Source organism: Cornus florida, unplaced genomic scaffold (genome assembly GCF_030987335.1).
Source record: "Cornus florida cultivar Cherokee Brave unplaced genomic scaffold, ASM3098733v1 CherokeeBrave_3.0.0_Hap2_Chr05, whole genome shotgun sequence".
NCBI lineage: Eukaryota > Viridiplantae > Streptophyta > Magnoliopsida > Cornales > Cornaceae > Cornus > Cornus florida.
In genome coordinates this window covers 27706275-27721507 of record NW_026775575.1, presented here as the reverse complement: position 1 = coordinate 27721507, position 15233 = coordinate 27706275, and the positions used below count along the sequence as shown (strand labels likewise).

At 37.8% G+C, this 15233-nt stretch overlaps 1 pseudogene; it reads right to left on the bottom strand.

The window, feature by feature from the left end:
• The window catches only part of LOC132309108 (PR5-like receptor kinase), a 46699-nt pseudogene extending 39262 nt beyond the window's left edge, over positions 1–7437 (bottom strand).
• Between the last annotated feature and the right edge of the window lie 7796 nt (positions 7438–15233).

Sequence of the window (15233 nt, the reverse complement as noted above, 5' to 3'; positions counted from 1 at the left end):
ACATATATTATCGAAGCATTATGGTGGATAGCACAACATATCAAATTAAGCCATTAATCCTTTCTTTAAGCTCACAACCAAACACATCACAAGGTTATTGATATATGTTACTTGCTTTCATAAATATGGAACATTAAATAACAAGCATGGATTGTCCTCCCATTTAACATCTAAACTACAACTACATTACAATTAAGCTAATGACATGAAATTAAACTAATTAAACTAAGGGAGAGGTACAATCCATCAAGAAATGAGTATGAACCATCAAATAAACCACAAGAACATTCCATGAAGCACTGTGTCTTGACAATCTCTAGGTCTATAGCATTAATACACATAGACATGCATCAATAACACAAGAAATAGAGACAAACACATGAACATCTATTCTAGCATATATAGAGATATGGATAGAATGAAATGATCAATTGGAAGCATTAAACCATATAAATCATTGAATAAACAAGATCTATATATATATAAGTGTCAAAACATGTATCACAATACAAATCCCCTCAAAAATACATAAATCAAGATGTAAAAAGCATGTTTAGGGCTAACTCTAGCCCCAAGAGGATGTCTAGCCACTCATGGATGGTGTCCTCCAACCCTTAAGGGCTAACTCCATGGTAGCGATTGCTCCTTTTCTTGGTTGATGGAAGAATTCCAAGCTTGTGTCTCTAGCCTCCTCCTCTCCTTTCTTCTTTGCTAAGATATGAAAATTGTGCCTCCCAAGTATCAAAAGTCTCTCCTCCGAAAAGTATATCTCAAAAAGTGGCTCATATTCCTTATATAGGTAAGTCAAATATCACCCCAAATGAGCTGGGCTCGTACACCAAATATTCCTCCAATGATTGGATATGAGACAACTTTTAATGAGCTAGAATTTGGATTTTCTCGGGATTTGGGAAGTTCGATCGATCAAACTTGTGGTGAGATCGATCGAACATGGCTGAGATCTATTGAATTGAAGCTGAATCGATTCTCTATGGCGGTGCCTTTTTGGATAAAAACAAATCTGATATATTTTGAAGATATTTTTGGGAAAAGGACAAAAGTGGTTGGTAGTGTGGTACAGCTGGACAAGATCTAGCATGTGGATAAAGACAAGAAAGTTCGATCGATCAGAGAATCAAGTTGGATCGATCGAACTTTGAGATCTTCAAATAGGGACAAACATGGCTCAAATCCATCTTGAAGTGCTGAGATCGATGAAAGTTGGATCGATCAAACTTTTCTTGAGATCGATCGAAGTTGCTGAAATTCCACCATTTGCTTCCTTTTGCTCTACTTTCTTTAATTCATCCCAGAATTACTTCATTTTTGCTCTTATTTGGCTGAGTTAGCTTATTTTAGGGATAAGTACCTAAAAATGGAAATAACATGAAATCAATACAAAGCGGGGAATATAAGATAGATAAAGGTTCTAGAATACCTAAGCTTAAGGGGATTAAATGCGCACTTTTCAGCGCTCATTACACCTCCAAATTTAAATATTGCTAGTCCCTAGCAATGAACTAAAAAGTAAAGGAATGAAATGAACAACTGTACAACTATGAACTAGAAAGCAATAAATGGATAACGCCACTTTCGTAGGGAACACGATTGCATTTATTATATGCAACAAGCCTTTTAAACCCCTAGGTTACCCCTAGTGGACGAGTGAAGACTCGTGAGGGTTTCCAGAAATGATACCCACAAATGTTAAGCTCATTCTTTCAAAAGAGGCACCAATATTGGAAACAAGTATTGGGAGAAAACTGTAATATCCCTAGTTTTGAAAGGGATATAATCGAAATTTTATTATTTATTTTATTGTTTTCAGTATTTATTTTATTATTTTTAAGTGCTTATGTGGCTATGTGTGGAATTTGAATGACGTGTTGTTTGAATTGATTTGTGGATTTAATTTAATTATATGCTTAATTTTTATTTAATTTTTTTTTATTTGGTATTTTTAATTAGATTAAATGTGTATTTTATTTCTGGTTTAAAATGATGGACTACTCGAATAGGAGAGTAACGGGTACTGTTAATATCCATGGATGATTATACATATATTTTTTTTGGTATATGTGTATATAGGGTAAATCAAATTAATAGGATTTTAGGGTTGTATACAACCATGAAATCTGTAGCCAACTTATATATTATTTATTTTATATTTTGTTTTATTTTCTTTTGTTTTTAGTTTCCTCCTAGAATTAAAATTAGGTTTTCCAATACACCTATAAATATATTATGTTACGGCTGGTTAGGGTTGGAAAAACAAAACACAGACCCTATTCACGTTTTGGGATATTAGGAGGAAACAGAGAGAGGTTTTTGAGAAAAACAGAACAAGTTGTGAGGTTTTCCGGCTGGGGCTTCAAGGCCCGACCTAGGAGAAGGGAAGAGCAGAAGTAAGGGGAGGCTAGACAGTAACTCAGTATTGCCGGAACAATGGACACGATGCCGGAATTTCATAACTGAAATCACAGGCAAGTTCTATTCTGTCTCTCTCCCTTTGGCTTGTGTTCTGTGCATTCTCAAATGTTCTCTAGGATCTTAAACAGATATTAAATGGATCATGCATGCTTAGTATAGGTTAAACTAATTATCTGTATGGGTTGAAATTTAACTAAAATCATTTTATTTGGTTTCACTGTTAAATCTTTACGTATGCTAAATCGGTAGCACCTTTAATCTCTGTATTTGTTTCCAACTGGCATAATCAAACCTCTGGGGTGCTACTGGATATTGCTAGGACTCTTAGGACCAGGTTTATGAAAGAACAGGAGGGTAGGAAAGAGTCAGAGATGAAGCAGATAACCGGAAATGGCAAAGGAAGCAAACAGGGCTCTCAAAGGAGGAGAGAGCCGGCTCCAGGAAGTTGGAGCCGGCTCCCCCCCTTCATTGAGCCGGCTCCAAGGGAAAGGGAGCCGGCTCTAAGGTGTTTTAGAGCCTGCTCAATTTTTTTAGAGCAGGCTCAATTGGTTAGTCTTCGTTTGGTTGCAATCCGGAATAGTTTTGGGCACTGTTTGGGTCCAAATTTGGTTTTCTAAACTGTGTTAGAGTGGGAAGAGGATTTTAAATATTAATTCATGAGGTTCTAAAGCCCTAGGATGCAACAAAGTATTTATGCTAATATTTTCTTAAAATGGTATGTAAATTTAGAACAAGTCGCATGCTGTTCACGGATGTAACGGATAGAGAGGATTTAAATTGTTTCAACTGTGTCTAGGAATTCAGTGGATTGCAACTTAGATCCCAAACATTATATTATAATTGAATCCAAAATGCATATTTTATCTCTATATACTAACGGTATTCACCGTATGGAAGTTTTAAGCAAATGTCGCACACGGTTGACAGTTGTAAAGTATTTAGTTGCTTACATTTGTTTTGCAGTCTAAATAACTGGAGTAGGATTTTAAAGATTGTTTTGGATGCATAGTAGGACCTTTTACATATTAGATTTTAATATGTTTTTACCTGGATTTAATTAAAGAATTAATTATATAATTTCTGTCAATTTACATGGATATTGGTCTAGTTTTAATTGCAGAATTGGTAAAGTACATTCTGTTAGTTACGTGGATGTATACTAGAATTTTAATTGATGATTTTATTATATCTTGTCTCATCAATTACATGGACGAATTTTGGATTTTAACTTGACGAATTAGTAAACTTTGTCTTGTTTAATTATCTGGATGGATTCTGGATTTTAACGTGATGAAACATTAAACTTTGTCTTGTTAATTACATGGACGGATTTTGGATTTTAACTTGACGAATTAGTAAACTTTGTCTTGTTTAATTACATGGATGGATTTTGAATTTTTAGTTGATGACTTGTTTAAATTTTGTGTTTATCAACTATATGGATACTGCGGACTTATTTGATGTACTGCTTATAATGTTGCATCATTTACGGATCATATGCATGGTACGTACCGGTATGGGACGGTGACATACGGAGGGACGGATTAGATCAAAACACTAATTCCAACCCATTCATACATACAGAATGCATTAACTAAAACTGTTAAATCCTACATGGTTTCATGTCCTGTCAACTAAAACAGTTGAACGACATACTGGATTGTTGTTTATATTTCTGCGTTAGGATGGATAGGGTTTTAACTAAAACGTTTAAATCCTGATTATATGTTGTGTCTTGACCAATGAACTATTGACCGGCACAACATTGTATTTGGAAGGAACTTATATATAATTGGAGTAGGGATTTAATTAAAACATTTAAATCCTAATTTTATGTTGTGTCATGGCAACGAATCAGTTGAGCGGCACTACATTGGTTTGGATAGGAATTTATATGTATAGATTATGGTACCGCGATTTGAGCTTGAGTCTCATAGTCGACGGTTAGGGTGCGTATATGCAGTAGGATGCGTAGCTAGCTATGTTGGTTGAGGTATACCCTGTTAGGCTTAGGTAGTCATGCCCACTCAGGTGCGTATTGTATGTTACCTTCTATTCAGGTTGAGACCCTCAGCATAGTTAGTGAGAGTCCTGTAGTGTGGATATATATTTATCTATTACAGACTATATAGATATGTTTGAGACGTCTAGGATGTATCTACGTATCGGGTCTCTGTTTGGATTGTAGTTAGGATAGAACTTATTCGTGGGTCTGACCCACTATTATTTTTTTCAGGTAACGGACGGTTCCAGGTCTTAGAGCTTGTTTGTGCTGAGCAGAGACGACTACTCATTCTACCAACGATGTAGGGGGGGTTCTTCATGGTTTAGCAGTGGACTTCTTTTTAGTTGTTCGCTTTACAGTATTGGCTTTTGATTAGGGGTCCACCAGATGAATTCCCGAGTTGTATTATAATTGGAGAAGTTGGATGTAACAGACTAGTTCTTATTTATAAGATTTATTCTGAAGTTTTTATAAAGGATTTTCATTTAGTTTCTTTCCAGCGAATTTTATTTACTCATGTTTATCTTAATTATATTCTGTGTTCGATTATTGCTAATTTGTTTGATATCCTTGGGTAATCAGGCGTGGGCCTGGCCAACCCATATCCGAAAATCTGGGGGTATCACAAAAACTACCTCAAGTATGCAATTTTTCAAACATTTCTAAGCAATCTCCCAAAATTTCAACATCAAACAAGCAAGTATGATCCTCCACATCAAGAAAATGATCATAAAAATTAAAATAACTCTAGAATCCTTTTTAAGTGGACCGGCATCAAGTATGTTGCTATCTTAGCCAACTAAAGAAATGATCACATCCTTACCCTCAAACTAGCACACAAATCTAGTACCGATCATCAAGACAAAAAGTGGACCTTTTATTAAAGCTTTATTGTTCTATGTGCGCTTATTCTTTTCACTCGATTTTTTTTTTTTGTTTGTAGGATCAAAGATGGAAGCATGGTGCAATGTGTTGATCTATTAAGCTTTCTAGCGATTCATGAGGTTGAGCGTTAGGTCAATGACTCCCAAACCGGACGGCTTTAGGACATTAGGTGTTCAAACACCCCTACGGACTTACAAGCTCAAATCAACTAGGCTACAAATCAAGACAACCTCCACCTAATCATTTCCCACTTCTCACCTTTTGGGAGAAGTCCTCACTTTTTTTATTGCTTTTGCAACTTTTTCTTTTTTTTTTTCTTTTTTTTGAATTCATTTATTAACCTAGAGTTTGGGAAAGTTTTCAATGCACTACTAGCCCAATTGGGATATAACCAATTCAATAATCAGCAAAGCATGTACCCCACAAATGAATGCTAGTGTGCACCTATACTAGTGTAGAATACTAGAGTGCATCTCAAAACAATCACAAAATCAGGATGATGTGGACCACAAGTGCAAGCATGATATCAATCTTTCGAAAAACTTACTCCTAAATGGCATCCACAAGGCATACAAGGAGTATTGGACTCTCAAGTCAAGCAATTTTTAAATTTTAAGCAATATAGTCTTCAAAAGATCAAAATCATAGCTAGTTATGGACCAATCATAGAAAATCCCTCAAATACACAAGTCATGTTAAAATTTTTGAAATTAAAGCAAACACTGCAAATCACATTATTACCCCCAAACTTAAATGGCACAGTGTCCTCAATGTGCAAAGAGAACAAAAGGAAAGAGTATACCAGTGCAACTATAGCAAAGATTAGCCGGAACAGAAATATCCAAAGTAGGTGGCATAGCCCCCCCAACTTGGGATTAACTGTGATCCTGAAAATTTGGCACTTGGATAACACTCATCAGATAACAAAAGGGATAATAACAATGCACAGTGAACATGCAAGTGTAAATGGGATAGCAATTGAAAATAGAGAGAGGTATAAGGGTGGTCCTAAAAATTTTAGGCAGTACGCTCTCTCTTACTGAAGTCACTGGGATGCACCTGATGGAGTCAATCACAAACAAATATATCAATACAAGGTATGACATCCAACATATAACATGTATAAACAGAAATAATATACATCATAGCACAATATCAGGGCCAACAGACTAGCCGCAAAAATAGAGTAACAGTAATAATGTATCACAGATATATAAAAGGACAGGAGCAAAGGATAAAGAGATCAGGAATAGGAGGTAGGACGGGCAGGGCGTGCTCTGCGGATATCTCGAGATAAGTCTAGCAACGCAGCCATGACATCGGTGCGGAGAGATGTAATGTCAGCTCGGATGGAGACAACATCCTCTTGGATAGAGACCGTGTCGGCGCGGATAGATACTACAACATCCTCCAAAGCCTGGAGTCGCTCTCCAAAGCCGGGTGTCTGTGCTGGAGCCTCAGGTACCATTGGAGCAGGAGAATGATGATCCTGAGCCTGCTCCTCATCATGAATGAGCGACCCAGCCAGAAAGTGATGCTCCTGGTCCTCTGCGGGCTGCTCCAAATCAATATCCAAGTTCATAGCAGGCGGATCGACTGGTATATCATCCGTCGCCTGCACTGCTGCTACCTGCTCCATCTCCTCTCTCTCTAGCTCCTCAGCTGCCTCGGCAGCGTCGTCCCGTAGACTCTTGATAAGAGCGTTGTAGCTCTTATCCTAATCATTCTTCTTGAATGAACAGGCCCCAGACTCAGTCTGCTCCCGTGGCTGGAAGGGATAACGCTGGTCTCTCAGAATCTGTGTGATGAGATGGCCAAATAGGAGATACTTAGCTCTTTTGGGCTTGGCCTTGCTGATGTGGTCAACATACAGCTTCATTATGATGCTCTATATGAGTGCAGGAATGGACAGTCAGTGCCCTGTATAGAAGGCGTATAGAGCTGTAAGATAGTCGCCGTGCTTCTATGTCTTGTGGCCGGCCATAAAAATATTTTGGTATAGCACCGAATCGAAAAACCACAGGTCGTCTGGCAGATAAGTTTGGGTGGCGAAAGTCTCGCCACCGGCAAAGTGACCTGTGAGTAAAACGGCCATGTCTACATATGTGGGCCTCCATAGAGTAGGATAGGTATCCTAGAGATCGGGAGGTCAGACGTGTGGATAACAGTAGGATCTGGAAAGAGTGTCCACTGTGATAGTGATAGGATGGCAGTCGATGGTGGTCCGCAACTTCGCCAGGTTACTCAGGGCAAGTCGGAGGTTCTGGAAGAACATCCGGACCAACTTCGGGTACACTGGGTATGTGACAGGGGCTAGTATGGCTGAGATGCCCCTCCGGTCTATATCGTCATATGCTGCTCTAGTAAAAACAGACCGGGAGAAGTAGTCGATGTCAAAGACCGACTCGTGCGCCACTCGAAGGCGTGAGTATCTATGTAATAGCTGGTCTAAGTGCTGGGCTAGCTGAGCTGGCGGTGGTGATGGAGATGGTATGTGCTCAGCCTCAGCGTCAGCCTGTGAAGAAGATGCCTCGGTGAAAGACTATAATCGACTGTCAGCTAGAGACTGAGATGGAGTGGGCTCTGCTAGCTCCTCCTAAATGGGATCCTGGGTGTGAGATAGACCTGCCTCATCATCCAAACTCTACCAAACCCTGTGGTGATAGTGTCCGCGAGCTATAGTCTTGACCCTAGCCATGGCCTGCAAAATAAAAGGAAAACTTGCAAAATAGGAGTCAGTGCCAACATAAAGAATTAAAGCACAATTTATAGAATCATGTATGTCAAATAGGATAGACAAAATAGATAAGGAACATGAATCTATGCAAGTGACAAGGAATGAGTGACATGATGTGAAGCATGCTAGACAGTTTAAGTATGGAATGCATCCAATGTGGAAAACACAGGCATTGGTCATGTATGAGATAGCATGAAACACAAGAAATGGTGTGTGAAATGTGTGAAGTATATCTGTGAAGTTTGATAGATCACAAAAATGTGAGATCGATGCAAGTTTGATCGATCGAGAATAAGTGAGATCGATTTGTCACAGATCGATCGAATAAAAAGTTCGATCGATCGAACTGTGAGGTGAAACTCGAAAAGTCATAGATCTGTGATGTGGATGGCATGAGGCCTTCACGAATATGGTCGTGGGCCCATCCACACAACAAATCAACACATTGGGCCACTTGGTTAGGCCCATGACTCCGAAATTCAAATAAAATACAAAATCTATACAAAACATATATATATATATATATATGTATACACATATATACACAGAGCTCAAAGCTTCATCAATGGAGATATTCATCATCATAACAACTTAGATCTAACATTTAAAACATATATGCATCAAATCGAAGCTTGAAATCATAAGAGTATGATTCGGATCTCACCGGAATCAAGAGAGAAGTGGAGATGCGAAGGAGATCTACGATGGAAGAGAGAGGATTGACACCTGGGATGGTCGCCGGAGTCTCGCCGGAGATGGGGAAGAGTTGGGATGCAGCGGCGAAGGGTGAAACGAGGGTTTGAGATCGATTCTTGTGAAATCGATCGAACGACCCAGAATCGATTTTTAAAAACATTCCCTTGCCAGTTCGATCGATCGAACTGAATCCTCAGATTGATCGAACTGACATCGATCTCTCCTCTTAAGTGACAAAATATTTTTGGGATTTTTTAAAAATAAAAATAAAATACAATAAAATAAAATAAAAGTAAAAATATTTTTATGATTTTTGAAAAATATTTATTTATTTATATTATTTATATTATTATTATTATTATTATTTATATTTTTGGAAAATAAAAATGACAATAAAAATTAAATAATAAAATATTTTTTTGCAATTTTTGAAATTAAGAATTTAAAATAAAGTCAAAATAAAGTCAAAATTGAAAATCAAAGAACAAAGATCGATTTCACCAAGATCGATCTCAGAAAAACTTTCGATCGATCGAGAATGCAAAGATTTGAAGAAATGTTCGATCGATGAGACAGAGAGGCTTTTGGTTACAGGTGGATACAGGTTCAAATTTTTTCCAAGTGTTGGAACTACAGATCGATCCAAGATAAAGTTGAATCAATCGAAGAACTAAAGATCGATCTAGGAACAAGTTCGAACGATGGGACAGAGAGCTGAAATATGCAGGTTTTGTTCGAACAATTGGACAGAGAGTGATTTGGATGCAGGTTTGATGCAGGTGGGAAGTTCAATCGATCGAACTCATTTTTGAGATCAATCGAACTTATGCAAAATGCTCAATTTCAACATAAAAGTGTATGCAATCCTAATCATAGTTCCTAGCAATGCATATAAACCCAAAGCCAATATCTAGACTTCGTAAGAAATGAAATTAAAGATAGAAATGAGGGGGAAATACGGTTTTGACACCCTACAAAATGTCTTGCTAGTCTTTAACGTCTCTAGGAAGACGTTGGGCTCTTTTAGCCCAGATCAAACATCTTGTAGTGCATCCCCTCCTTGATGGGGTGATAAGTGCTTCGAACTCTACCCAACAAATGGTTCTTTAAGGAACTTGTTGGATTAAGCTCAAAAGATGTTTTTGGACCATGATCAAAACAATCTTTGGGCTTCCATGCCCTTTCAAAACAAGATTTTGAAACAACTTTCTTTGGTTTCAAGGTTGAAGATGGACTTTTTGGAATTTTGGTTTCAAGCAAAGACTCTATTCCTTCACATTCATGGTTATGACATTTCTCTACAACATTAACTTTTTCATGCTGGTCAAACGAATTGGGGGTCGGATTGAAGATATTTAACTTCACCTTCATGTGGCCAAATGAGATGTGACGACCCTGGTTTTTAGGCCAGCGTGTCCTATGATGAACCGTAAGGATGATCCGATAACGGATCCGAATGCGGAAGCGAAAACGGAAAACAAGACTCTAAGAAGTCAAAGTAACCTTCCATGAGGTCGTGGAACTTAACAAGAACTGATGCGGAAGCAAAAGATTAAAAATATGACAAATAAGCCCCTAGGGGCAAAATAGTCATTTCTAAAAACTATAGATTTGGGTGCCACCGAGCACACCGCTGGAAGAACAACGAAAAACTAATCAAGATGGACTCAAGAATCGCATGATTCGGAGTCCGGACAAAGGAGAAACGGCATGACGACGAAAAACAGACACTTAAAGCTTTAAGGGCAAACTGGTAATTATCCAGAAATATCCGAGTGTAACCGAGCACACTGTTGGATAGACGACGAAAAATTAATCAAGTTAAAAAAAAAAAATTCACTTGAATCGGAGTCCGAACGAAGGAGAAAAGCCCAAAAGAAGAATTGACGTCGCGGCGGCCCAACGAGGGCCATAACAGCCCCATGCGCACGCCCATGAGCACGCCGCATGCGCGCCAGGTGCACACATGGCTGGCAGCAGCCCATAAAGTTGCTGTGTGGGTTCTTTTTTCAGAAAAATCCGGAACAGAGGCTGAATTTGGAGGCCTAGATGAACTTTTTTGCAAAAACACAAAGAAGAAACCCCCCTCAAAATTGAGTTTTCTACATGACATGTGAGAGAATTCAGGAAAAACTCAATATAAAATACCCAAAATGCCCTCCTAAGAAATCTGGTCCAGAGGGTCGAAAAAGATGCTAAATTGAAAAACTGAGAGCTGAACTTCGTAAGCGATTTCCGATGCCAAAACGACATTTTCTGGAAAAACACGAAAAAGAAACCCCCCCTAAAATCATGTTTTCTATTCAACCATTTTTAAAGAAGGAAATAAAACTGAATAAAAAATTCTAGAATGCCCCTAGATCAGAATATGCAACAAAAACGCAAGATGAAATCGTAGGAGGCTCAAAACACAAACGATGAGGTTTTGCCTGGAAACGACTATGCACGTAAACGTAACTTATCTATTTAGATACGCTACAATGGTCCATGGCTTAAAAATACAACCGATACAAAATCCGACCCCCCAATGGGCAAAAAGGCAAAAATGGACTTGGAATGGAAAACATGGAATCCAAAAATGTAAATTGGAGTCAAATGACCATTTGGCCCTTGGCCACACTTCATACAAGATCTATAAGACCCTATAAAAGAATCAAAATGGAATTCCCACACCCGATGCAACCATGGTGAAGCAATGACTTATGATTTTTCAAGGTTTTCATAACATTTCATGCAGTTAAAAAGTTGCATAGAATACAATACACATGTCATTGGCCTCCAGCCTCATCTCATACATATCAATTAAATTGAAAGGAGTGTACTTAAGTACACATTACATACATGGAATCAAATATACATATTTTGACATATAAGTCTACAAAATGACATTTCATGCTAACATTTGCATGAAATGGAAACTTGAAAGCTACACGACATCCAAGGAATGCTAGGCGTCATGAACCAAGTCTTCGTACCTGAAATATGCCCCAGTATCGTAGGGGTGAGTAACATAAAGCTACTCATAGGAGATGAGCATGCATCGACCTATCATTTTACAAATTTATCACCTTAAGGGGAAACATGCTAAAGGGGCTCATGCCACCTAACGTTTATGTCCAAGTGAGACTCGGGGAGCATCCTAAGCTACCTTAGAGTCTAAGCAACAAGAATCATGATATACATACGTGTATGAAACGAATCATGGTTGGAATAATCCAAAGAACACGATAAGAAGAATGCTTAAGCATAGATTAACATGAATTGCATTTTCAATACAATTGAACTAGGTCTAGAGTAATCCATACAACATGACAAAAGCATATTTGAATACAAGTTAACAAGAATTACATTATCCATGCAATTCAACAACAAAAGAGCATGTTATACAATGCAACAAGGTTAAAGTTCTCAAAGCCATCAACTTAGAATCTAAAGCACAAAATAACAGTAGTGGTTCATCCCACCTAACGTCTATGTTATAAATGAATCAATAGGATCAATCCTAAGCTTTATTAGAACGTCAAAACACGATTTTCAATATCGATGCAATTTAACCAACATTGGAACTTCCAATACAATGCATAAAGCACAATTTTGCAAAGTTAACATCCTGTAACTTAAAATGAAATGACAGATAAGAAACAACAAGTTACAACATCATCTAGTTATCAACTTGAAAATGAAATGTGAAGTCAAACAAAGTGGATACTCGGACGTCACGCCGAATCAGACCGACAACATAGTTACATTAGGGTTACTAGCCCATGGGTAACCTCCCTATGTGCACACTAGACTATATAGAGCGACTATCCCCCGTACTAGAACCACGTCCTAGCCATAGTCAAACAACGACATCCCCAAGTTTTCAAAATTAACAAGTTATGCAACAACGCATATATCAACAGGAATATGCAAGATAATCAACTATCTACTAAGCACAACCAAATTTGGAAACCTATACAATACATGCTCTAAATTCACAACTAATATGATATGATGAATGTCGAATCGTCAGTGTGCGATTCGTTACACGTTATGCATGAAAGATGTTAAATACGAAGTGTGCAAATCATTACACAAGGCAACAATATATTCAATAAGGAAAACATATTCTCATGAGTATAAACATAGCAACTATGTTATCCAATGCTCAAAACATAACCAAATGAATATACAATAAGTCCATGTCCAGGATTTTGATATAGAAACGACTTTCAAACACAATTAAATCCATGGCTCAATTCGATAGAATTTAATTAAATAAAAATAATTAAATTCCCTAGATTCTAATTCAATTCCAAATAACCTCAAATTAATACATATTAAGGAACATGGCATGGTCATCACCTATATCCATTCTAAAACTCAATTAGGTTATTGGAACAACAAGTAGAACTCTAATTAAATCATGCTAATTTAATTACCAAGGTTTTAAAGCAACTTCAAATGATCCACAATTAATATATACTAGTAAACAAGTCATGGCCAATACAAATATCAAGTCGGAATTCAAATAGAGTGAATAGTACACTCGGGGCAAATTAATTAATTAATAATTACTAATTTTCAAAACACCTCCAATTGCTTTCAAATTCAACTATGTTGGAGAGCATGCTAAGGCCTAATTTAACATGCTAACACATATCGATTTCAAGCTAGTTAAGGCCATGTGAATTAATCTTTCACCTAAGATAAATATTAAATAAAATCTTTAATACTTATTCAAATGTTCCAATTTTAATACACGACAATGAGCATATCAAGGGGTAATATAAAATCATGCTACATGTTTAAAGCAAGTCATGAGCAACTGGGAAAATTAGATCCCATACAAGAAAAATAAATAATAAAATCTCTAGATTTTATATTTAATCATGCAAACAAGTAGTATAAGCATCACAAGCATGCTATATAACAAGAATTTAAACCTAGAACATCTCCTACCTTAATTTGAGATGAAAATCCCAAAGGCCCACCAAAATAAAAGTGCTCCGAATTCGACGATACCGAGAGGTTTTGTCGGGGACAACACCGTGAATAAGAATCCGTAAGAAGCCCCATGAAAATCTCAACTTGACTCCAAACCCAAACTCAAAAAATCGTCAGAAATGGATTCTAATAAGGGCAAAAGGTAGAGCACGTCGAGGGAAGCAATAAATGCTAAGGCCGAAGGATTTCTACCAAGGAAATCAAGTGGAGGAGAAGAAAGAGTGAAGGCAGCCCCTTGGGCTCCCATGGCTGCCAGCCAAGAGGGGAAGAAGGCCTAAAAATCTGATTTTAAAAATTAGAGCAACCAATTTATAGAAATCTCAAAAAGTGCCCCGAAAGGGCCCCGCCGGGTTCGGAAAAGTGGATTTTGAGCAAACGCGCTCAAACGGTAAAACTCCGTGAACAAAAAAGATTCAAAATAAGAAAATATGAACAACGGAAGAAACAACGTCAAAAACTGAGTCCCGAGCAGAAAGTTATGCCCCGAACAAGTTTGGCGGTAACCGGGTCCAGAAACTCTAAAACTGGAGAAAAATGACTAGAATGGAATTCTATGAATTTACAAGTCAACAAAAAGTGAAAATAAATCCCGTACGAGGATCCAGGCTCCAGACAGGACATTTTGCAATAACTTTCGTTAATTGCACAATGGCCCCTACAAAAAGGGTTAACTGCGAAATTGTCCCGGAATGAAAATATCTTCCAAAAGGTATTTTCTTAGATGCCACTGAAATAAAATATCTTCAAAAGATATTTACGAAAAACACCCCAAGAAATGAAAAAGATTCTAAAGAATTGTACATCCATGCCTCTATGGACACCGAGAGCAACCAGAGTACTTTCTTGCAAAAGTGAAGATACGCATTTCGAGGAAACCACTCAAGATGAAGACACGTGAAGGCAAAAACTAACTCCGAGCACGAAAAGTGAGGTTGTGCCAAAAACTGACAAACGGAGATAAGACGAAATAGGGAAAATGATAGAATAGGGAAAAGACGAAATGGTGTATAGTGTCCGAAAAACGAAAAATGTGAAAATGACTCGGTCCTCAAAGGAAGTTGTCAATCCACGAAAAAGAGTCTCAGGAACCAATTCCGAGCCCTCGAGATGACACTTAGCGACACGAAACAGAGCTCAGAAAAGAAAATTAAACGAAAAAAATTCACTCGTAAAATTTCAGGAAAAAGGAAAGGAAGGCAAATGACCGGTTCGTTACATGAGATCTTCATTATCCCCATCCTACAATTAATGTTGGCATTCGCGATTGCCAAGAAAGGATGGCCAAGGATAACGGGAATTTGGCTCTTATGATTTGGAACCGGTTCCGTGTCAATGACAACGAAATCAACGGGAAAGAAGAATTTATCAATCTTTATCAATACGTCCTCAATGATACCCCTAGGCTTATTGATGGATCGGTCGGCAAGTTGCAAAACCACCGACGTCAGTTTCAAGTCGCCTAAGCCTAATTTGACATATACCGAGTATAGA